Source organism: Lissotriton helveticus, assembly GCF_964261635.1.
Source record: "Lissotriton helveticus chromosome 1_1 unlocalized genomic scaffold, aLisHel1.1 SUPER_1_unloc_27, whole genome shotgun sequence".
In the NCBI taxonomy this organism is placed as follows: domain Eukaryota; kingdom Metazoa; phylum Chordata; class Amphibia; order Caudata; family Salamandridae; genus Lissotriton; species Lissotriton helveticus.
This window is the reverse complement of record NW_027611667.1, coordinates 2,533,013-2,557,814: the sequence shown is the minus strand read 5'-3', so window position 1 is coordinate 2,557,814 and position 24,802 is coordinate 2,533,013.

Sequence of the window (24,802 nt, the reverse complement as noted above, 5' to 3'; positions counted from 1 at the left end):
ACCTGCTCTCAGTTGGAATAGGAGTTTTCCGTCACTTGGCTTTGTTACACAGTCCCAATAAGATTCCAAAGAAGGATACAGTTTAGCCCCTAAGAATCCTTCAGTCATAGAACCTAAGCTAGTGCTAGTCCAACCCCGGGAGGCTACCTTGTCCCAGTAAATTTCTTTTAAAACTCTTTTAGTAGGAAAGACTGATCCAACTGGATCTGACCAAAGCAGACCCATTCCGAGGTCATTCAGAATTACTTTCAGGGAATTAAGGCACCTATTTTTATGAAATGTATCCGCTCTAACAATATCTAAAAACCCCTCAGCATAATGTGAAAGCTCAGGCGTGGTCCAGAGCCTCCTCCAATACAAGATTGGTCGAAGTCTGACCAGGTCGGTAACCGATTTTCTACCCAAGTCGTACCTGAGGGGCAATAAAGTGCTTTTCGGGACGCCAGTAATCGAGCGGAAAAACTTATTTTCCGAGGTTTGTAATGCAGCCACCTTCTCAAAGCCCCATAACTCGGCACCATAAAGTGCAGAGCCAAGGGCTTTTGCTCATATACTTGCAAAGCAGGCTTAACAGGTTTCGTTAGAGACTTTCTGTGCTCGGAACTAATAGCACCTGATAGTTGCCTCTGCCTCAATGTAGCTATGTCTATATGATTACTCCACGAGTTCTTATTTGAGATTTGAATTCCTAAATAAGTAGAAGATTTCACAACTACTAAGGGTCGTCCATTCATGATAATTTTGGATTTAAAGCTGGGATGGGGATTAAAAGTCATAAGTTTCGTTTTTGTCACATTAACCTCCAAACCAAGCTCGCAACAAAATAAATCAAAGATAGCTAGTGCTCGCTGCAGACCACTTGGAGTTTTTGATGAGATAAGCGTATCGTCAGCGAACATTAGTATTGGTATTTTAATACCAGCTAAAGAAGGGGCATCCAGTTCTGCCATTACCATGAGAGATACGACTCCGTTTATATACAGTGTAAAAAGCGTTGGGACCATTGAGCAGCCTTGCCGGACTCCCCATTCTACCGGGAAATCTGGTGTCTCCACTCCCTGACCCCCCCACTGTATTCTCGCAAATGTTGATTCATGGAGCCTCATTATTAAAGTCAGCAAATCATCAGGGACACCCAGGTTCCTGAGGACAGACCACAACTTCAACCGCGGGACTAGGTCGACAAAAGCCGCTGATGTGATGCACTATTGGAATCACTGTGAACTCTGGAGCCTGCTCCCTACCTGAACTTGCATATGTGATGCACTATTGGAATCACTGTGAACTCTGGAGCCTGCTCCCTACCTAGAACTTGCACATGTGATGCACTATTGGAATCACTGTGAACTCTGGAGCCTGCTCCCTACCTGAACTTGCATATGTGATGCACTATTGGAATCACTATGAACTCTGGAGCCTGCTCCCTACCTAGAACTTGCATGTGTGATGCACTATTGGAATCACTATGAACTCTGGAGCCTGCTCCCTACCTAGAACTTGCATGTATGATGCATTATTGGAATCACTGTGAACTCTGGAGCCTGCTCCCTACCTGAACTTGCATATGTGATGCACTATTGGAATCACTGTGAACTCTGGAGCCTGCTCCCTACCTAGAACTTGCACATGTGATGCACTATTGGAATCACTGTGAACTCTGGAGCCTGCTCCCTACCTGAACTTGCATATGTCATGCACTATTGGAATCACTATGAACTCTGGAGCCTGCTCCCTACCTAGAACTTGCATGTGTGATGCACTATTGGAATCACTATGAACTCTGGAGCCTGCTCCCTACCTGAACTTGCATATGTGATGCACTATTGGAATCACTATGAGCTCTGGAGCCTGCTCCCTACCTAGAACTTGCATGTGTGATGCACTATTGGAATCACTATGAACTCTGGAGCCTGCTCCCTACCTGAACTTGCATATGTGATGCACTATTGGAATCACTATGAACTCTGGAGCCTGCTCCCTACCTGAACTTGCATATGTGATGCACTATTGGAATCACTGTGAACTCTGGAGCCTGCTCCCTACCTAGAACTTGCATATGTGATGCACTATTGGAATCACTGTGAACTCTGGAGCCTGCTCCCTACCTAGAACTTGCATGTGTGATGCATTATTGGAATCACTGTGAACTCTGGAGCCTGCTCCCTACCTGCACTTGCATATGTGATGCACTATTGGAATCACTATGAACTCTGGAGCCTGCTCCCTACCTAGAACTTGCATGTGTGATGCATTATTGGAATCACTGTGAACTCTGGAGCCTGCTCCCTACCTGCACTTGCATATGTGATGCACTATTGGAATCACTATGAACTCTGGAGCCTGCTCCCTACCTAGAACTTGCATATGTGATGCACTATTGGAATCACTGTGAACTCTGGAGCCTGCTCCCTACCTAGAACTTGCATGTGTGATGCATTATTGGAATCACTGTGAACTCTGGAGCCTGCTCCCTACCTGCACTTGCATATGTGATGCACTATTGGAATCACTATGAACTCTGGAGCCTGCTCCCTACCTAGAACTTGCATGTGTGATGCACTATTGGAATCACTGTGAACTCTGGAGCCTGCTCCCTACCTAGAACTTGCATATGTGATACACTATTGGAATCACTATGAACTCTGGAGCCTGCTCCCTACCTGAACTTGCATGTGTGATGCACTATTGGAATCACTATGAACTCTGGAGCCTGCTCCCTACCTAGAACTTGCATATGTGATGCACTGTTGGATTCACTGTGAACTCTGGAGCCTGCTCCCTACCTAGAACTTGCATATGTGATGCACTATTGGAATCACTGTGAACTCTGGAGCCTGCTCCCTACCTAGAACTTGCATATGTGATGTACTATTGTAATCACTGTGAACTCTGGAGCCTGCTCCCTACCTAGAACTTGCATATGTGATGTACTATTGTAATCACTGTGAACTCTGGAGCCTGCTCCCTACCTGAACTTGCATATCTGATGCACTATTGGAATCACTATGAACTCTGGAGCCTGCTCCCTACCTAGAACTTGCATATGTGATGCACTATTGGAATCACTATGAACTCTGGAGCCTGCTCCCTGCCTAGAACTTGCATGTGTGATGCACTATTGGAATCACTGTGAACTCTGGAGCCTGCTCCCTACCTAGAACTTGCACATGTGATGCACTATTGGAATCACTATGAACTCTGGAGCCTGCTCCCTACCTAGAACTTGCATGTGTGATGCACTATTGGAATCACTATGAACTCTGGAGCCTGCTCCCTACCTAGAACTTGCATATGTGATGCACTATTGGAATCACTATGAACTCTGGAGCCTGCTCCCTACCTAGAACTTGCATGTGTGATGCACTATTGGAATCACTGTGAACTCTGGAGCCTGCTCCCTACCTAGAACTTGCATGTGTGATGCACTATTGGAATCACTATGAACTCTGGAGCCTGCTCCCTACCTAGAACTTGCATGTGTGATGCACTATTGGAATCACTATGAACTCTGGAGCCTGCTCCCTACCTGAACTTGCATATGTGATGCACTATTGGAATCACTATGAACTCTGGAGCCTGCTCCCTACCTAGAACTTGCATGTGTGATGCACTATTGGAATCACTGTGAACTCTGGAGCCTGCTCCCTACCTGAACTTGCATATGTGATGCACTATTGGAATCACTATGAACTCTGGAGCCTGCTCCCTACCTGAACTTGCATATGTGATGCACTATTTGAATCACTGTGAACTCTGGAGCCTGCTCCCTACCTAGAACTTGCACATGTGATGCACTATTGGAATCACTGTGAACTCTGGAGCCTGCTCCCTACCTGAACTTGCATATGTGATGCACTATTGGAATCGCTGTGAACTCTGGAGCCTGCTCCCTACCTGAACTTGCATATGTGATGCACTATTGGAATCACTGTGAACTCTGGAGCCTGCTCCCTACCTGAACTTGCATATGTGATGCACTATTGGAATCACTGTGAACTCTGGAGCCTGCTCCCTACCTGAACTTGCATATGTGATGCACTATTGGAATCGCTGTGAACTCTGGAGCCTGCTCCCTACCTGAACTTGCATATGTGATGCACTATTGGAATCACTATGAACTCTGGAGCCTGCTCCCTACCTAGAACTTGCATATGTGATGCACTATTGGAATCACTGTGAACTCTGGAGCCTGCTCCCTACCTGAACTTGCATATGTGATGCACTATTGGAATCACTGTGAACTCTGGAGCCTGCTCCCTACCTAGAACTTGCATGTGTGATGCACTATTGGAATCACTATGAACTCTGGAGCCTGCTCCCTACCTAGAACTTGCATATGTGATGCACTATTGGAATCACTGTGAACTCTGGAGCCTGCTCCCTACCTGAACTTACATATGTGATGCACTATTGGAATCACTATGAACTCTGGAGCCTGCTCCATACCTAGAACTTTGCATGTGTGATGCACTATTGGAATCACTGTGAACTCTGGAGCCTGCTCCCTACCTAGAACTTGCATATGTGATGCACTATTGGAATCACTATGAACTCTGGAGCCTGCTCCCTACCTAGAACTTGCATGTGTGAAGCACTATTGGAATCACTGTGAACTCTGGAGCCTGCTCCCTACCTAGAACTTGCACATGTGATGCACTATTGGAATCACTGTGAACTCTGGAGCCTGCTCCCTACCTGAACTTACATATGTGATGCACTATTGGAATCACTGTGAACTCTGGAGCCTGCTCCCTACCTGAACTTGCATGTGTGATGCACTATTGGAATCACCGTGAACTCTGGAGCCTGCTCCGAACCTGAACTTGCATATGTGATGCACTATTGGAATCACTATGAATTCTGGAGCCTGCTCCCTACCTAGAACTTGCACATGTGATGCACTATTGTAATCACTGTGAACTCTGGAGCCTGCTCCCTACCTGAACTTGCATATGTGATGCACTATTGGAATCGCTGTGAACTCTGGAGCCTGCTCCCTACCTGAACTTGCATATGTGATGCACTATTGGAATCACTGTGAACTCTGGAGCCTGCTCCCTACCCGAACTTACATATGTGATGCACTATTGGAATCACTATGAACTCTGGAGCCTGCTCCCTACCTAGAACTTGCACATGTGATGCACTATTGCAATCACTGCGAACTCTGGAGCCTGCTCCCTACCTGAACTTGCATGTGTGATGCACTATTGGAATCACTATGAACTCTGGAGCCTGCTCCCTATCTAGAACTTGCATGTGTGATGCACTATTGGAATCACTATGAACTCTGAAGCCTGCTCCCTACCTAGAACTTGCATATGTGATGTACTATTGGAATCACTATGAACTCTGGAGCCTGCTCCCTACCTAGAACTTGCATGTGTGATGCACTATTGGAATCACTATGAACTCTGGAGCCTGCTCCCTATCTAGAGCTTGCATGTGTGATGCACTATTGGAATCACTATGAACTCTGAAGCCTGCTCCCTACCTAGAACTTGCATGTGTGATGTACTATTGGAATCACTATGAACTCTGGAGCCTGCTCCCTACCTAGAACTTGCATGTGTGATGCACTATTGGAATCACTATGAACTCTAGAGCCTGCTCCCTACCTAGAACTTGCATATGTGATGTACTATTGGAATCACTATGAACTCTGGAGCCTGCTCCCTGCCTAGAACTTGCATGTGTGATGCACTATTGGAATCACTATGAACTCTGGAGCCTGCTCCCTACCTGAACTTGCATATGTGATGCACTATTGGAATCACTATGAACTCTGGAGCCTGCTCCCTACCTAGAACTTGCATGTGTGATGCACTATTGGAATTACTGTGAACTCTGGAGCCTGCTCCCTACCTAGAATTTGCACATGTGATGCACTATTGGAATCACTATGAACTCTGGAGCCTGCTCCCTACCTGAACTTGCATATGTGATGCACTATTAGAATCACTGTGAACTCTGGAGCCTGCTCCCTACCTGAACTTGCATATGTGATGCACTATTGGAATCACTGTGAACTCTGGAGCCTGCTCCCTACCTGAACTTACATATGTGATGCACTATTGGAATCACTATGAACTCTGGAGCCTGCTCCCTACCTAGAACTTGCATGTGTGATGCACTATTGGAATCACTATGAACTCTGGAGCCTGCTCCCTACCTAGAACTTGCATGTGTGATGCACTATTGGAATCACTGTGAACTCTGGAGCCTGCTCCCTACCTAGAACTTGCATGTATGATGCATTATTGGAATCACTATGAACTCTGGAGCCTGCTCCCTACCTAGAACTTGCATGTGTGATGTACTATTGGAATCACTATGAACTCTGGAGCCTGCTCCCTACCTAGAACTTGCATGTGTGATGCACTATTGGAATCACTATGAACTCTGGAGCCTGCTCCCTACCTAGAACTTGCATATGTGATGTACTATTGGAATCACTGTGAACTCTGGAGCCTGCTCCCTACCTAGAACTTGCATATGTGATGTACTATTGGAATCACTATGAACTCTGGAGCCTGCTCCCTACCTAGAACTTGCATGTGTGATGCACTATTGGAATCACTGTGAACTCTGGAGCCTGCTCCCTACCTAGAACTTGCACATGTGATGCACTATTGGAATCACTATGAACTCTGGAGCCTGCTCCCTACCTAGAACTTGCATGTGTGATGCACTATTGGAATCACTGTGAACTCTGGAGCCTGCTCCCTACCTAGAACTTGCATATGTGATGTACTATTGGAATCACTGTGAACTCTGGAGCCTGCTCCCTACCTAGAACTTGCATATGTGATGTACTATTGGAATCACTATGAACTCTGGAGCCTGCTCCCTACCTAGAACTTGCATGTGTGATGCACTATTGGAATCACTGTGAACTCTAGAGCCTGCTCCCTACCTAGAACTTGCACATGTGATGCACTATTGGAATCACTATGAACTCTGGAGCCTGCTCCCTACCTGCACTTGCATATGTGATGTACTATTGAAATCACTATGAATTCTGGAGCCTGCTCCCTACCTTGAACTTGCGTATGTGATGCACTATTGGAATCACTATGAACTCTGGAGCCTGCTCCCTACCTAGAACTTGCATATGTGATGTACTATTGGAATCACTATGAACTCTGGAGCCTGCTCCCTACCTAGAACTTGCATGTGTGATGCACTATTGGAATCACTATGAACTCTGGAGCCTGCTCCCTACCTAGAACTTGCATATGTGATGTACTATTGGAATCACTATGAACTCTGGAGCCTGCTCCCTACCTAGAACTTGCATATGTGATGCACTATTGGAATCACTATGAACTCTGGAGCCTGCTCCCTACCTGAACTTGCATATGTGATGCACTATTGGAATCACTATGAACTCTGGAGCCTGCTCCCTTCCTAGAACTTGCATGTGTGATGCACTATTGGAATCACTGTGAACTCTGGAGCCTGCTCCCTACCTAGAACTTGCATATGTGATGCACTGTTGGATTCACTGTGAACTCTGGAGCCTACTCCCTACCTAGAACTTGCATATGTGATGCACTATTGGAATCACTGTGAACTCTGGAGCCTGCTCCCTACCTGAACTTGCATATGTGATGCACTATTGGAATCACTGTGAACTCTGGAGCCTGCTCCCTACCTGAACTTGCATATGTGATGTACTATTGGAATCACTATGAACTCTGGAGCCTGCTCCCTACCTAGAACTTGCATGTGTGATGCACTATTGGAATCACTATGAACTCTGGAGCCTGCTCCCTACCTTGAACTTGCGTATGTGATGCACTATTGGAATCACTATGAACTCTGGAGCCTGCTCCCTACCTAGAGCTTGTATGTGTGATGCACTATTGGAATCACTATGAACTCTGGAGCCTGCTCCCTACCTAGAACTTGCATGTGTGATGCACTATTGGAATCACTGTGAACTCTGGAGCTTGCTCCCTACCTAGAACTTGCATGTGTGATGTACTATTGGAATCACTATGAACTCTGGAGCCTGCTCCCTACCTGAACTTGCATATGTGATGCACTATTGGAATCACTGTGAACTCTGGAGCCTGCTCCCTACCTAGAACTTGCATATGTGATGCACTATTGGAATCACTGTGAACTCTGGAGCCTGCTCCCTACCTAGAACTTGCATGTGTGATGCATTATTGGAATCACTGTGAACTCTGGAGCCTGCTCCCTACCTGCACTTGCATATGTGATGCACTATTGGAATCACTATGAACTCTGGAGCCTGCTCCCTACCTAGAACTTGCATGTGTGATGCATTATTGGAATCACTGTGAACTCTGGAGCCTGCTCCCTACCTGCACTTGCATATGTGATGCACTATTGGAATCACTATGAACTCTGGAGCCTGCTCCCTACCTAGAACTTGCATATGTGATGCACTATTGGAATCACTGTGAACTCTGGAGCCTGCTCCCTACCTAGAACTTGCATGTGTGATGCATTATTGGAATCACTGTGAACTCTGGAGCCTGCTCCCTACCTGCACTTGCATATGTGATGCACTATTGGAATCACTATGAACTCTGGAGCCTGCTCCCTACCTAGAACTTGCATGTGTGATGCACTATTGGAATCACTGTGAACTCTGGAGCCTGCTCCCTACCTAGAACTTGAATATGTGATGCACTATTGGAATCACTATGAACTCTGGAGCCTGCTCCCTACCTGAACTTGCATGTGTGATGCACTATTGGAATCACTATGAACTCTGGAGCCTGCTCCCTACCTAGAACTTGCATATGTGATGCACTGTTGGATTCACTGTGAACTCTGGAGCCTGCTCCCTACCTAGAACTTGCATATGTGATGCACTATTGGAATCACTGTGAACTCTGGAGCCTGCTCCCTACCTAGAACTTGCATATGTGATGTACTATTGTAATCACTGTGAACTCTGGAGCCTGCTCCCTACCTAGAACTTGCATATGTGATGTACTATTGTAATCACTGTGAACTCTGGAGCCTGCTCCCTACCTGAACTTGCATATCTGATGCACTATTGGAATCACTATGAACTCTGGAGCCTGCTCCCTACCTAGAACTTGCATATGTGATGCACTATTGGAATCACTATGAACTCTGGAGCCTGCTCCCTGCCTAGAACTTGCATGTGTGATGCACTATTGGAATCACTGTGAACTCTGGAGCCTGCTCCCTACCTAGAACTTGCACATGTGATGCACTATTGGAATCACTATGAACTCTGGAGCCTGCTCCCTACCTAGAACTTGCATGTGTGATGCACTATTGGAATCACTATGAACTCTGGAGCCTGCTCCCTACCTATAACTTGCATATGTGATGCACTATTGGAATCACTATGAACTCTGGAGCCTGCTCCCTACCTAGAACTTGCATGTGTGATGCACTATTGGAATCACTGTGAACTCTGGAGCCTGCTCCCTACCTAGAACTTGCATGTGTGATGCACTATTGGAATCACTATGAACTCTGGAGCCTGCTCCCTACCTAGAACTTGCATGTGTGATGCACTATTGGAATCACTATGAACTCTGGAGCCTGCTCCCTACCTGAACTTGCATATGTGATGCACTATTGGAATCACTATGAACTCTGGAGCCTGCTCCCTACCTAGAACTTGCATGTGTGATGCACTATTGGAATCACTGTGAACTCTGGAGCCTGCTCCCTACCTGAACTTGCATATGTGATGCACTATTGGAATCACTATGAACTCTGGAGCCTGCTCCCTACCTGAACTTGCATATGTGATGCACTATTTGAATCACTGTGAACTCTGGAGCCTGCTCCCTACCTAGAACTTGCACATGTGATGCACTATTGGAATCACTGTGAACTCTGGAGCCTGCTCCCTACCTGAACTTGCATATGTGATGCACTATTGGAATCGCTGTGAACTCTGGAGCCTGCTCCCTACCTGAACTTGCATATGTGATGCACTATTGGAATCACTGTGAACTCTGGAGCCTGCTCCCTACCTGAACTTGCATATGTGTTGCACTATTGGAATCACTGTGAACTCTGGAGCCTGCTCCCTACCTGAACTTGCATATGTGATGCACTATTGGAATCGCTGTGAACTCTGGAGCCTGCTCCCTACCTGAACTTGCATATGTGATGCACTATTGGAATCACTATGAACTCTGGAGCCTGCTCCCTACCTAGAACTTGCATATGTGATGCACTATTGGAATCACTGTGAACTCTGGAGCCTGCTCCCTACCTGAACTTGCATATGTGATGCACTATTGGAATCACTGTGAACTCTGGAGCCTGCTCCCTACCTAGAACTTGCATGTGTGATGCACTATTGGAATCACTATGAACTCTGGAGCCTGCTCCCTACCTAGAACTTGCATATGTGATGCACTATTGGAATCACTGTGAACTCTGGAGCCTGCTCCCTACCTGAACTTACATATGTGATGCACTATTGGAATCACGATGAACTCTGGAGCCTGCTCCATACCTAGAACTTTGCATGTGTGATGCACTATTGGAATCACTGTGAACTCTGGAGCCTGCTCCCTACCTAGAACTTGCATATGTGATGCACTATTGGAATCACTATGAACTCTGGAGCCTGCTCCCTACCTAGAACTTGCATGTGTGAAGCACTATTGGAATCACTGTGAACTCTGGAGCCTGCTCCCTACCTAGAACTTGCACATGTGATGCACTATTGGAATCACTGTGAACTCTGGAGCCTGCTCCCTACCTGAACTTACATATGTGATGCACTATTGGAATCACTGTGAACTCTGGAGCCTGCTCCCTACCTGAACTTGCATGTGTGATGCACTATTGGAATCACCGTGAACTCTGGAGCCTGCTCCGAACCTGAACTTGCATATGTGATGCACTATTGGAATCACTATGAATTCTGGAGCCTGCTCCCTACCTAGAACTTGCACATGTGATGCACTATTGTAATCACTGTGAACTCTGGAGCCTGCTCCCTACCTGAACTTGCATATGTGATGCACTATTGGAATCGCTGTGAACTCTGGAGCCTGCTCCCTACCTGAACTTGCATATGTGATGCACTATTGGAATCACTGTGAACTCTGGAGCCTGCTCCCTACCCGAACTTACATATGTGATGCACTATTGGAATCACTATGAACTCTGGAGCCTGCTCCCTACCTAGAACTTGCACATGTGATGCACTATTGCAATCACTGCGAACTCTGGAGCCTGCTCCCTACCTGAACTTGCATGTGTGATGCACTATTGGAATCACTATGAACTCTGGAGCCTGCTCCCTATCTAGAACTTGCATGTGTGATGCACTATTGGAATCACTATGAACTCTGAAGCCTGCTCCCTACCTAGAACTTGCATATGTGATGTACTATTGGAATCACTATGAACTCTGGAGCCTGCTCCCTACCTAGAACTTGCATGTGTGATGCACTATTGGAATCACTATGAACTCTGGAGCCTGCTCCCTATCTAGAACTTGCATGTGTGATGCACTATTGGAATCACTATGAACTCTGAAGCCTGCTCCCTACCTAGAACGTGCATGTGTGATGTACTATTGGAATCACTATGAACTCTGGAGCCTGCTCCCTACCTAGAACTTGCATGTGTGATGCACTATTGGAATCACTATGAACTCTAGAGCCTGCTCCCTACCTAGAACTTGCATATGTGATGTACTATTGGAATCACTATGAACTCTGGAGCCTGCTCCCTGCCTAGAACTTGCATGTGTGATGCACTATTGGAATCACTATGAACTCTGGAGCCTGCTCCCTACCTGAACTTGCATATGTGATGCACTATTGGAATCACTATGAACTCTGGAGCCTGCTCCCTACCTAGAACTTGCATGTGTGATGCACTATTGGAATTACTGTGAACTCTGGAGCCTGCTCCCTACCTAGAATTTGCACATGTGATGCACTATTGGAATCACTATGAACTCTGGAGCCTGCTCCCTACCTGAACTTGCATATGTGATGCACTATTGGAATCACTGTGAACTCTGGAGCCTGCTCCCTACCTGAACTTGCATATGTGATGCACTATTGGAATCACTGTGAACTCTGGAGCCTGCTCCCTACCTGAACTTACATATGTGATGCACTATTGGAATCACTATGAACTCTGGAGCCTGCTCCCTACCTAGAACTTGCATGTGTGATGCACTATTGGAATCACTATGAACTCTGGAGCCTGCTCCCTACCTAGAACTTGCATGTGTGATGCACTATTGGAATCACTGTGAACTCTGGAGCCTGCTCCCTACCTAGAACTTGCATGTATGATGCATTATTGGAATCACTATGAACTCTGGAGCCTGCTCCCTACCTAGAACTTGCATGTGTGATGTACTATTGGAATCACTATGAACTCTGGAGCCTGCTCCCTACCTAGAACTTGCATGTGTGATGCACTATTGGAATCACTATGAACTCTGGAGCCTGCTCCCTACCTAGAACTTGCATATGTGATGTACTATTGGAATCACTGTGAACTCTGGAGCCTGCTCCCTACCTAGAACTTGCATATGTGATGTACTATTGGAATCACTATGAACTCTGGAGCCTGCTCCCTACCTAGAATTTGCATGTGTGATGCACTATTGGAATCACTGTGAACTCTGGAGCCTGCTCCCTACCTAGAACTTGCACATGTGATGCACTATTGGAATCACTATGAACTCTGGAGCCTGCTCCCTACCTAGAACTTGCATGTGTGATGCACTATTGGAATCACTGTGAACTCTGGAGCCTGCTCCCTACCTAGAACTTGCATATGTGATGTACTATTGGAATCACTGTGAACTCTGGAGCCTGCTCCCTACCTAGAACTTGCATATGTGATGTACTATTGGAATCACTATGAACTCTGGAGCCTGCTCCCTACCTAGAACTTGCATGTGTGATGCACTATTGGAATCACTGTGAACTCTGGAGCCTGCTCCCTACCTAGAACTTGCACATGTGATGCACTATTGGAATCACTATGAACTCTGGAGCCTGCTCCCTACCTGCACTTGCATATGTGATGTACTATTGAAATCACTATGAACTCTGGAGCCTGCTCCCTACCTTGAACTTGCGTATGTGATGCACTATTGGAATCACTATGAACTCTGGAGCCTGCTCCCTACCTAGAACTTGCATATGTGATGTACTATTGGAATCACTATGAACTCTGGAGCCTGCTCCCTACCTAGAACTTGCATGTGTGATGCACTATTGGAATCACTATGAACTCTGGAGCCTGCTCCCTACCTAGAACTTGCATATGTGATGTACTATTGGAATCACTATGAACTCTGGAGCCTGCTCCCTACCTAGAACTTGCATATGTGATGCACTATTGGAATCACTATGAACTCTGGAGCCTGCTCCCTACCTGAACTTGCATATGTGATGCACTATTGGAATCACTATGAACTCTGGAGCCTGCTCCCTTCCTAGAACTTGCATGTGTGATGCACTATTGGAATCACTGTGAACTCTGGAGCCTGCTCCCTACCTAAAACTTGCATATGTGATGCACTGTTGGATTCACTGTGAACTCTGGAGCCTACTCCCTACCTAGAACTTGCATATGTGATGCACTATTGGAATCACTGTGAACTCTGGAGCCTGCTCCCTACCTGAACTTGCATATGTGATGCACTATTGGAATCACTGTGAACTCTGGAGCCTGCTCCCTACCTGAACTTGCATATGTGATGTACTATTGGAATCACTATGAACTCTGGAGCCTGCTCCCTACCTAGAACTTGCATGTGTGATGCACTATTGGAATCACTATGAACTCTGGAGCCTGCTCCCTACCTTGAACTTGCGTATGTGATGCACTATTGGAATCACTATGAACTCTGGAGCCTGCTCCCTACCTAGAGCTTGTATGTGTGATGCACTATTGGAATCACTATGAACTCTGGAGCCTGCTCCCTACCTAGAACTTGCATGTGTGATGCACTATTGGAATCACTGTGAACTCTGGAGCCTGCTCCCTACCTAGAACTTGCATGTGTGATGTACTATTGGAATCACTATGAACTCTGGAGCCTGCTCCCTACCTAGAACTTGCATATGTGATGCACTATTGGAATCACCATGAACTCTGGAGCCTGCTCCCTACCTAGAACTTGCATGTGTGATGCACTATTGGAATCACTATGAACTCTGGAGCCTGCTCCCTACCTAGAACTTGCATATGTGATGCACTATTGGAATCACTGTGAACTCTGGAGCCTGCTCCCTACCTGAACTTGCATATGTGATGCACTATTGGAATCACTATGAACTCTGGAGCCTGCTCCCTACCTAGAACTTGCATGTGTGATGCACTATTGGAATCACTGTGAACTCTGGAGCCTGCTCCCTACCTAGAACTTGCATATGTGATGCACTATTGGAATCACTATGAACTCTGGAGCCTGCTCCCTACCTAGAACTTGCATATGTGATGCACTATTGGAATCACTGTGAACTCTGGAGCCTGCTCCCTACCTAGAACTTGCATATGTGATGCACTATTGAAATCACTGTGAACTCTGGAGCCTGCTCCCTACCTGAACTTGCATATGTGATGTACTATTGGAATCACTATGAACTCTGGAGCCTGCTCCCTACCTAGAGCTTGTATGTGTGATGCACTATTGGAATCACTATGAACTCTGGAGCCTGCTCCCTACCTGAACTTGCATATGTGATGCACTATTGGAATCACCATGAACTCTGGAGCCTGCTCCCTACCTAGAACTTGCATATGTGATGCAAGTCAAGTCAAGTCAAGTCAAAATATGCTTTATTCAAGAGTTCTCTCATAAAAGCAGAAACAATTTAAAAATACAAATAGGTAACAATCAATTACAATAAAAGAAGGTAAAAAAGCATATTATTTACAATTCATGACTCAGTTCGCAATTCAAGGTTTAAAAATATAGTATCAGTAATTAATCATTAAATTTTTTTAAAAAGGGTTAGATCTTACAATTTCCTAAAAAGAGAAATGTCAGTTCTTGCAGTTTTCTACAAAGGAAAATATCAAAAATATCACAGATGGGTGTAAACAGGTGGTTCACCTAGACAGAGAATAGTCAAATGACTAGCAGTCTCTGCCCAGTTTAATCACTCAATATATCAGACAGAGAATAGTCAAGTGACTAGCAGTCTCCGTCTGATCGACCATGCCCATCCAAGATATTTGGCAGTTGCTGTTAATATCCACATCTCGCTAGTAGTACATAAAATTCGCAGGGCAGCTAAACTACTAGTAGTCCCTAGATTCTTGCACATTGGTTTTAACCATACGCGTCTCGGATCCAGGTAAGCAGTGCAAGAAAACAAAAAGTGACCCTTAGTTTCGTTAGCGTGGCCACAAACAGGACAGCTAGTATTTACGCCATGTTCCCATTTAGAGGTCAAAGCTCGAAGGGGCAATGAACCTGCTCTCAGTTGGAATAGGAGTTTTCCGTCACTTGGCTTTGTTACACAGTCCCAATAAGATTCCAAAGAAGGATACAGTTTAGCCCCTAAGAATCCTTCAGTCATAGAACCTAAGCTAGTGCTAGTCCAACCCCGGGAGGCTACCTTGTCCCAGTAAATTTCTTTTAAAACTCTTTTAGTAGGAAAGACTGATCCAACTGGATCTGACCAAAGCAGACCCATTCCGAGGTCATTCAGAATTACTTTCAGGGAATTAAGGCACCTATTTTTATGAAATGTATCCGCTCTAACAATATCTAAAAACCCCTCAGCATAATGTGAAAGCTCAGGCGTGGTCCAGAGCCTCCTCCAATACAAGATTGGTCGAAGTCTGACCAGGTCGGTAACCGATTTTCTACCCAAGTCGTACCTGAGGGGCAATAAAGTGCTTTTCGGGACGCCAGTAATCGAGCGGAAAAACTTATTTTCCGAGGTTTGTAATGCAGCCACCTTCTCAAAGCCCCATAACTCGGCACCATAAAGTGCAGAGCCAAGGGCTTTTGCTCATATACTTGCAAAGCAGGCTTAACAGGTTTCGTTAGAGACTTTCTGTGCTCGGAACTAATAGCACCTGATAGTTGCCTGTGCCTCAATGTAGCTATGTCTATATGATTACTCCACGAGTTCTTATTTGAGATTTGAATTCCTAAATAAGTAGAAGATTTCACAACTACTAAGGGTCGTCCATTCATGATAATTTTGGATTTAAAGCTGGGATGGGGATTAAAAGTCATAAGTTTCGTTTTTGTCACATTAACCTCCAAACCAAGCTCGCAACAAAATAAATCAAAGATAGCTAGTGCTCGCTGCAGACCACTTGGAGTTTTTGATGAGATAAGCGTATCGTCAGCGAACATTAGTATTGGTATTTTAATACCAGCTAAAGAAGGGGCATCCAGTTCTGCCATTACCATGAGAGATACGACTCCGTTTATATACAGTGTAAAAAGCGTTGGGACCATTGAGCAGCCTTGCCGGACTCCCCATTCTACCGGGAAATCTGGTGTCTCCACTCCCTGACCCCCCCACTGTATTCTCGCAAATGTTGATTCATGGAGCCTCATTATTAAAGTCAGCAAATCATCAGGGACACCCAGGTTCCTGAGGACAGACCACAACTTCAACCGCGGGACTAGGTCGAAGGCAGCCCGCAAGTCGACAAAAGCCGCTGATGTGATGCACTATTGGAATCACTGTGAACTCTGGAGCCTGCTCCCTACCTGAACTTGCATATGTGATGCACTATTGGAATCACTGTGAACTCTGGAGCCTGCTCCCTACCTAGAACTTGCACATGTGATGCACTATTGGAATCACTGTGAACTCTGGAGCCTGCTCCCTACCTGAACTTGCATATGTGATGCACTATTGGAATCACTATGAACTCTGGAGCCTGCTCCCTACCTAGAACTTGCATGTGTGATGCACTATTGGAATCACTATGAACTCTGGAGCCTGCTCCCTACCTAGAACTTGCATATGTGATGCACTGTTGGATTCACTGTGAACTCTGGAGCCTGCTCCCTACCTAGAACTTGCATATGTGATGCACTATTGGAATCACTGTGAACTCTGGAGCCTGCTCCCTACCTGAACTTGCATGTGTGGTGCACTATTGGAATCACTATGAACTCTGGAGCCTGCTCCCTACCTAGAACTTGCATATGTGATGCACTATTGGAATCACTGTGAACTCTGGAGCCTGCTCCCTACCTAGAACTTGCATGTGTGATGCACTATTGGAATCACTATGAACTCTGGAGCCTGCTCCCTACCTGAACTTGCATATGTCATGCACTATTGGAATCACTATGAACTCTGGAGCCTGCTCCCTACCTAGAACTTGCATGTGTGATGCACTATTGGAATCACTATGAACTCTGGAGCCTGCTCCCTACCTAGAACTTGCATGTGTGATGCACTATTGGAATCACTATGAACTCTGGAGCCTGCTCCCTACCTAGAACTTGCATATGTGATGCACTGTTGGATTCACTGTGAACTCTGGAGCCTGCTCCCTACCTAGAACTTGCATGTGTGATGCACTATTGGAATCACTATGAACCCTGGAGCCTACTCCCTACCTAGAACTTGCATGTGTGATGCACTATTGGAATCACTATGAACTCTGGAGCCTGCTCCCTACCTAGAACTTGCATGTGTGATGCACTATTGGAATCACTATGAACTCTGGAGCCTGCTCCCTACCTAGAACTTGCATATGTGATGCACTGTTGGATTCACTGTGAACTCTGGAGCCTGCTCCCTACCTAGAACTTGCATGTGTGATGCACTATTGGAATCACTATGAACTCTGGAGCCTGCTCCCTACCTAGAACTTGCATGTGTGATGCACTATTGGAATCACTATGAACTCTAGAGCCTGCTCCCTACCTAGAACTTGCATATGTGATGCACTGTTGGATTCACTGTGAACTCTAGAGCCTGCTCCCTACCTAGAACTTGCATGTGTGATGCACTATTGGAATCACTATGAACTCTGGAGCCTACTCCCTACCTAGAACTTGCATGTGTGATGCACTATTGGAATCACTATGAACTCTAGAGCCTGCTCCCTACCTAGAACTTGCATATGTGATGCACTATTGGAATCACTATGAACTCTGGAGCCTGCTCCCTACCTAGAACTTGCATGTGTGATGCACTATTGGAATCACTATGAACTCTGGAGCCTGCTCCCTACCTAGAACTTGCATGTGTGATGCACTATTGGAATCACTATGAACTCTGGAGCCTGCTCCCTACCTAGAACTTGCATGTGTGATGCACTATTGGAATCACTATGAACTCTGGAGCCTACTCCCTACCTAGAACTTGCATATGTGATGCACTATTGGAATCACTATGAACTCTGGAGCCTACTCCCTACCTAGAACTTGCATATGTGATGCACTGTTGGATTCACTGTGAACTCTGGAGCCTACTCCCTACCTAGAACTTGCATATGTGATGCACTATTGGAATCACTATGAACTCTGGAGCCTGCTCCCTACCTAGAACTTGCATATGTGATGCACTATTGGAATCACTATGAACTCTGGAGCCTACTCCCTACCTAGAACTTGCATATGTGATGCACTATTGGAATCACTATGAACTCTGGAGCCTGCTCCCTACCTAGAACTTGCATATGTGATGCACTGTTGGATTCACTGTGAACTCTGGAGCCTACTCCCTACCTAGAACTTACATATGTGATGCACTATTGGAATCACTATGAACTCTGGAGCCTGCTCCCTACCTAGAACTTGCATGTGTGATGCACTATTGGAATCACTATGAACTCTGGAGCCTGCTCCCTACCTGAACTTGCATATGTGATGCACTATTGGAATCACTGTGAACTCTGGAGCCTGCTCCCTACCTAGAACTTGCATATGTGATGCACTATTGGAATCACTGTGAACTCTGGAGCCTGCTCCCTACCTGAACTTGCATATGTGATGCACTATTGGAATCACTGTGAACTCTGGAGCCTGCTCCCTACCTGAACTTGCATGTGTGATGCACTATTGGAATCACTATGAACTCTGGAGCCTGCTCCCTACCTAGAACTTGCATATGTGATGCACTATTGGAATCACCATGAACTCTGGAGCCTGCTCCCTACCTAGAACTTGCACATGTGATGCACTATTGCAATCACTGCGAACTCTGGAGCCTGCTCCCTACCTGAACTTGCATGTGTGATGCACTATTGGAATCACTATGAACTCTGGAGCCTGCTCCCTATCTAGAACTTGCATGTGTGATGCACTATTGGAATCACTGTGAACTCTGGAGCCTGCTCCCTACCTAGAACTTGCATATGTGATGCACTATTGGAATCACTATGAACTCTGGAGCCTGCTCCCTACCTGAACTTGCATATCTGATGCACTATTGGAATCACTATGAACTCTGGAGCCTGCTCCCTACCTAGAACTTGCATGTGTGATGCACTATTGGAATCACTATGAACTCTGGAGCCTGCTCCCTACCTAGAACTTGCATGTGTGATGCACTATTGGAATCACTATGAACTCTGGAGCCTGCTCCCTACCTGAACTTGCATATGTGATGCACTATTGGAATCACTGTGAACTCTGGAGCCTGCTCCCTACCTGAACTTGCATGTGTGATGCACTATTGGAATCACCATGAACTCTGGAGCCTGCTCCCTACCTAGAACTTGCATATGTGATGCACTATTGGAATCACTGTGAACTCTGGAGCCTGCTCCCTACCTGAACTTGCATATGTGATGTACTATTGGAATCACTATGAACTCTGGAGCCTGCTCCCTACCTAGAACTTGCATATGTGATGCACTATTGGAATCACTGTGAACTCTGGAGCCTGCTCCCTACCTAGAACTTGCATATGTGATGCACTATTGGAATCACTATGAACTCTGGAGCCTGCTCCCTACCTAGAACTTGCATGTGTGATGCACTATTGGAATCACTGTGAACTCTGGAGCCTGCTCCCTACCTGAACTTGCATATGTGATGCACTATTGGAATCACTGTGAACTCTGGAGCCTGCTCCCTACCTGAACTTGCATATGTGATGTACTATTGGAATCACTATGAACTCTGGAGCCTGCTCCCTACCTAGAACTTGCATATGTGATGCACTATTGGAATCACCGTGAACTCTGGAGCCTGCTCCCTACCTAGAACTTGCATATGTGATGCACTATTGGAATCACTGTGAACTCTGGAGCCTGCTCCCTACCTGAACTTGCATATGTGATGCACTATTGGAATCACTGTGAACTCTGGAGCCTGCTCCCTACCTGAACTTGCATATGTGATGCACTATTGGAATCACCATGAACTCTGGAGCCTGCTCCCTACCTGAACTTACATATGTGATGCACTATTGGAATCACTATGAACTCTGGAGCCTGCTCCCTACCTAGAACTTGCATATGTGATGCACTATTGGAATCACTATGAACTCTGGAGCCTGCTCCCTACCTGAACTTGCATATGTGATGCACTATTGGAATCACTGTGAACTCTGGAGCCTGCTCCCTACCTGAACTTGCATATGTGATGCACTATTGGAATCACCATGAACTCTGGAGCCTGCTCCCTACCTGAACTTACATATGTGATGCACTATTGGAATCACTATGAACTCTGGAGTCTGCTCCCTATCTAGAACTTGCATGTGTGATGCACTATTGGAATCACTGTGAACTCTGGAGCCTGCTCCCTACCTGAACTTGCATATGTGATGCACTATTGGAATCACCATGAACTCTGGAGCCTGCTCCCTACCTGAACTTACATATGTGATGCACTATTGGAATCACTATGAACTCTGGAGCCTGCTCCCTACCTAGAACTTGCATATGTGATGCACTATTGGAATCACTATGAACTCTGGAGCCTGCTCCCTGCCTAGAACTTGCATATGTGATGCACTATTGGAATCACTGTGAACTCTGGAGCCTGCTCCCTACCTGAACTTGCATATGTGATGCACTATTGGAATCAATATGAACTCTGGAGCCTGCTCCCTACCTAGAACTTGCATGTGTGAAGCACTATTGGAATCACTGGGAACTCTGGAGCCTGCTTCCTACCTAGAACTTGCACATGTGATGCACTATTGGAATCACCGTGAACTCTGGAGCCTGCTCCGAACCTGAACTTGCATATGTGATGCACTATTGGAATCACTATGAACTCTGGAGCCTGCTCCCTACCTAGAACTTGCACATGTGATGCACTATTGTAATCACTGTGAACTCTGGAGCCTGCTCCCTACCTGAACTTGCATATGTGATGCACTATTGGAATCGCTGTGAACTCTGGAGCCTGCTCCCTACCTAGAACTTGCATATGTGATGCACTATTGTAATCACTGTGAACTCTGGAGCCTGCTCCCTACCTGAACTTGCATATGTGATGCACTATTGGAATCAATATGAACTCTGGAGCCTGCTCCCTACCTAGAACTTGCATGTGTGAAGCACTATTGGAATCACTGGGAACTCTGGAGCCTGCTCCCTACCTAGAACTTGCACATGTGATGCACTATTGGAATCACCGTGAACTCTGGAGCCTGCTCCGAACCTGAACTTGCATATGTGATGCACTATTGGAATCACTATGAACTCTGGAGCCTGCTCCCTACCTAGAACTTGCACATGTGATGCACTATTGTAATCACTGTGAACTCTGGAGCCTGCTCCCTACCTGAACTTGCATATGTGATGCACTATTGGAATCGCTGTGAACTCTGGAGCCTGCTCCCTACCTAGAACTTGCATATGTGATGCACTATTGTAATCACTGTGAACTCTGGAGCCTGCTCCCTACCTGAACTTGCATATGTGATGCACTATTGGAATCACTATGAACTCTGGAGCCTGCTCCCTACCTGAACTTGCATGTGTGAAGCACTATTGGAATCACTATGAACTCTGGAGCCTGCTCCCTACCTGAACTTGCATATGTGATGCACTATTGGAATCACTATGAACTCTGGAGCCTGCTCCCTACCTAGAACTTGCATATGTGATGCACTATTGGAATCACTGTGAACTCTGGAGCCTGCTCCCTACCTAGAACTTGCATGTGTGATGCACTATTGGAATCACTGTGAACTCTGGAGCCTGCTCCCTACCTGAACTTGCATATTTGATGTACTATTGGAATCACTATGAACTCTGGAGCCTGCTCCCTACCTGAACTTGCATATGTGATGCACTTTTGGAATCACTATGAACTCTGGAGCCTGCTCCCTACCTGAACTTGCATATGTGATGCACTATTGGAATCACTATGAACTCTGGAGCCTGCTCCCTACCTAGAACTTGCATATGTGATGCACTATTGGAATCACTGTGAACTCTGGAGCCTGCTCCCTACCTAGAACTTGCATATGTGATGCACTATTGGAATCACTATGAACTCTGGAGCCTGCTCCCTACCTAGAACTTGCATGTGTGATGCACTATTGGAATCACTGTGAACTCTGGAGCCTGCTCCCTACCTGAACTTGCATATGTGATGCACTATTGGAATCACTATGAACTCTGGAGCCTGCTCCCTACCTAGAACTTGCATATGTGATGCACTATTGGAATCACCATGAACTCTGGAGCCTGCTCCCTACCTAGAACTTGCACATGTGATGCACTATTGCAATCACTGCGAACTCTGGAGCCTGCTCCCTACCTGAACTTGCATGTGTGATGCACTATTGGAATCACTATGAACTCTGGAGCCTGCTCCCTATCTAGAACTTGCATGTGTGATGCACTATTGGAATCACTGTGAACTCTGGAGCCTGCTCCCTACCTAGAACTTGCATATGTGATGCACTATTGGAATCACTATGAACTCTGGAGCCTGCTCCCTACCTGAACTTGCATATCTGATGCACTATTGGAATCACTATGAACTCTGGAGCCTGCTCCCTACCTAGAACTTGCATATGTGATGCACTATTGGAATCACTATGAACTCTAGAGCCTGCTCCCTTCCTAGAACTTGCATGTGTGATGCACTATTGGAATCACTATGAACTCTGAAGCCTGCTCCCTACCTAGAACTTGCATGTATGATGCATTATTGGAATCACTATGAACTCTGGAGCCTGCTCCCTACCTAGAACTTGCATGTGTGATGCACTATTGGAATCACTATGAACTCTGGAGCCTGCTCCCTACCTAGAACTTGCATGTGTGATGCACTATTGGAATCACTATGAACTCTGGAGCCTGCTCCCTACCTAGAACTTGCATGTGTGATGCACTATTGGAATCACTATGAACTCTGGAGCCTGCTCCCTACCTAGAACTTGCATATGTGATGTACTATTGGAATCACTATGAACTCTGGAGCCTGCTCCCTACCTAGAACTTGCATGTGTGGTGCACTATTGGAATCACTGTGAACTCTGGAGCCTGCTCCCTACCTGAACTTGCATATGTGATGCACTATTGGAATCACTATGAACTCTGGAGCCTGCTCCCTACCTAGAACTTGCATATGTGATGCACTATTGGAATCACTATGAACTCTGGAGCCTGCTCCCTGCCTAGAACTTGCATGTGTGATGCACTATTGGAATCACTGTGAACTCTGGAGCCTGCTCCCTACCTAGAACTTGCATATGTGATGCACTATTGGAATCACCATGAACTCTGGAGCCTGCTCCCTACCTAGAACTTGCATATGTGATGCACTATTGGAATCACTGTGAACTCTGGAGCCTGCTCCCTACCTGAACTTACATATATGATGCACTATTGGAATCACTGTGAACTCTGGAGCCTGCTCCCTACCTTGAACTTGCGTATGTGATGCATTATTGGAATCACTATGAACTCTGGAGCCTGCTCCCTACCTAGAACTTGCATGTGTGATGCACTATTGGAATCACTATGAACTCTGGAGCCTGCTCCCTACCTAGAACTTGCATATGTGATGCACTATTGGAATCACTATGAACTCTGGAGCCTGCTCCCTACCTGAACTTGCATATCTGATGCACTATTGGAATCACTATGAACTCTGGAGCCTGCTCCCTACCTAGAACTTGCATATGTGATGCACTATTGGAATCACTATGAACTCTAGAGCCTGCTCCCTTCCTAGAACTTGCATATGTGATGCACTATTGGAATCACTGTGAACTCTGGAGCCTGCTCCCTACCTAGAACTTGCATATGTGATGCACTATTGGAATCACTATGAACTCTGGAGCCTGCTCCCTTCCTAGAACTTGCTTATGTGATGCACTATTGGGATCACTATGAATTCTGGATCTCGATAGAATCTAGTACAAGCCAAAACAGGCCAAAAAGCAGGTTTTTGAAAAACAATTTGCAGAGAAAATCACGACCGATTCGCGAATTTGCTGGTGGGCCAGTTCCCAGGGGCATATATATTATTAAGGAATGGGGACTGAGTGCATGGGCCCCCCCCTCCGTGGCCCTTAAAAGGCCCCGGGGACAACCACCTCCACGGGGCTTGCAAAGGAAGTAAGAGGGGGGCCATGCTGACTCCCTCCTGTATTTAAAATTGCCCGAGGGGCACAGATTAACAAAAAAAGGGGAGAGGAGTTACACAACCACTCTGCCTGTCCATAATCAGCCCCAGGGGGTACCACCTCCCCATGGCATGACTACATTAAAAGTAGGAGTAGGGCTATTTTTGACCCCCAGGGACCACTACCTCACATGGGCTGACTGGTGCAAACAGAAAGGGGGGGTGCGGTCTCCCCCTGGAGCCACTAAAGTCCCTGGGGACTGCCCCTCCCTCCCCCACCAGGGCCGGCTCCCTATCTTT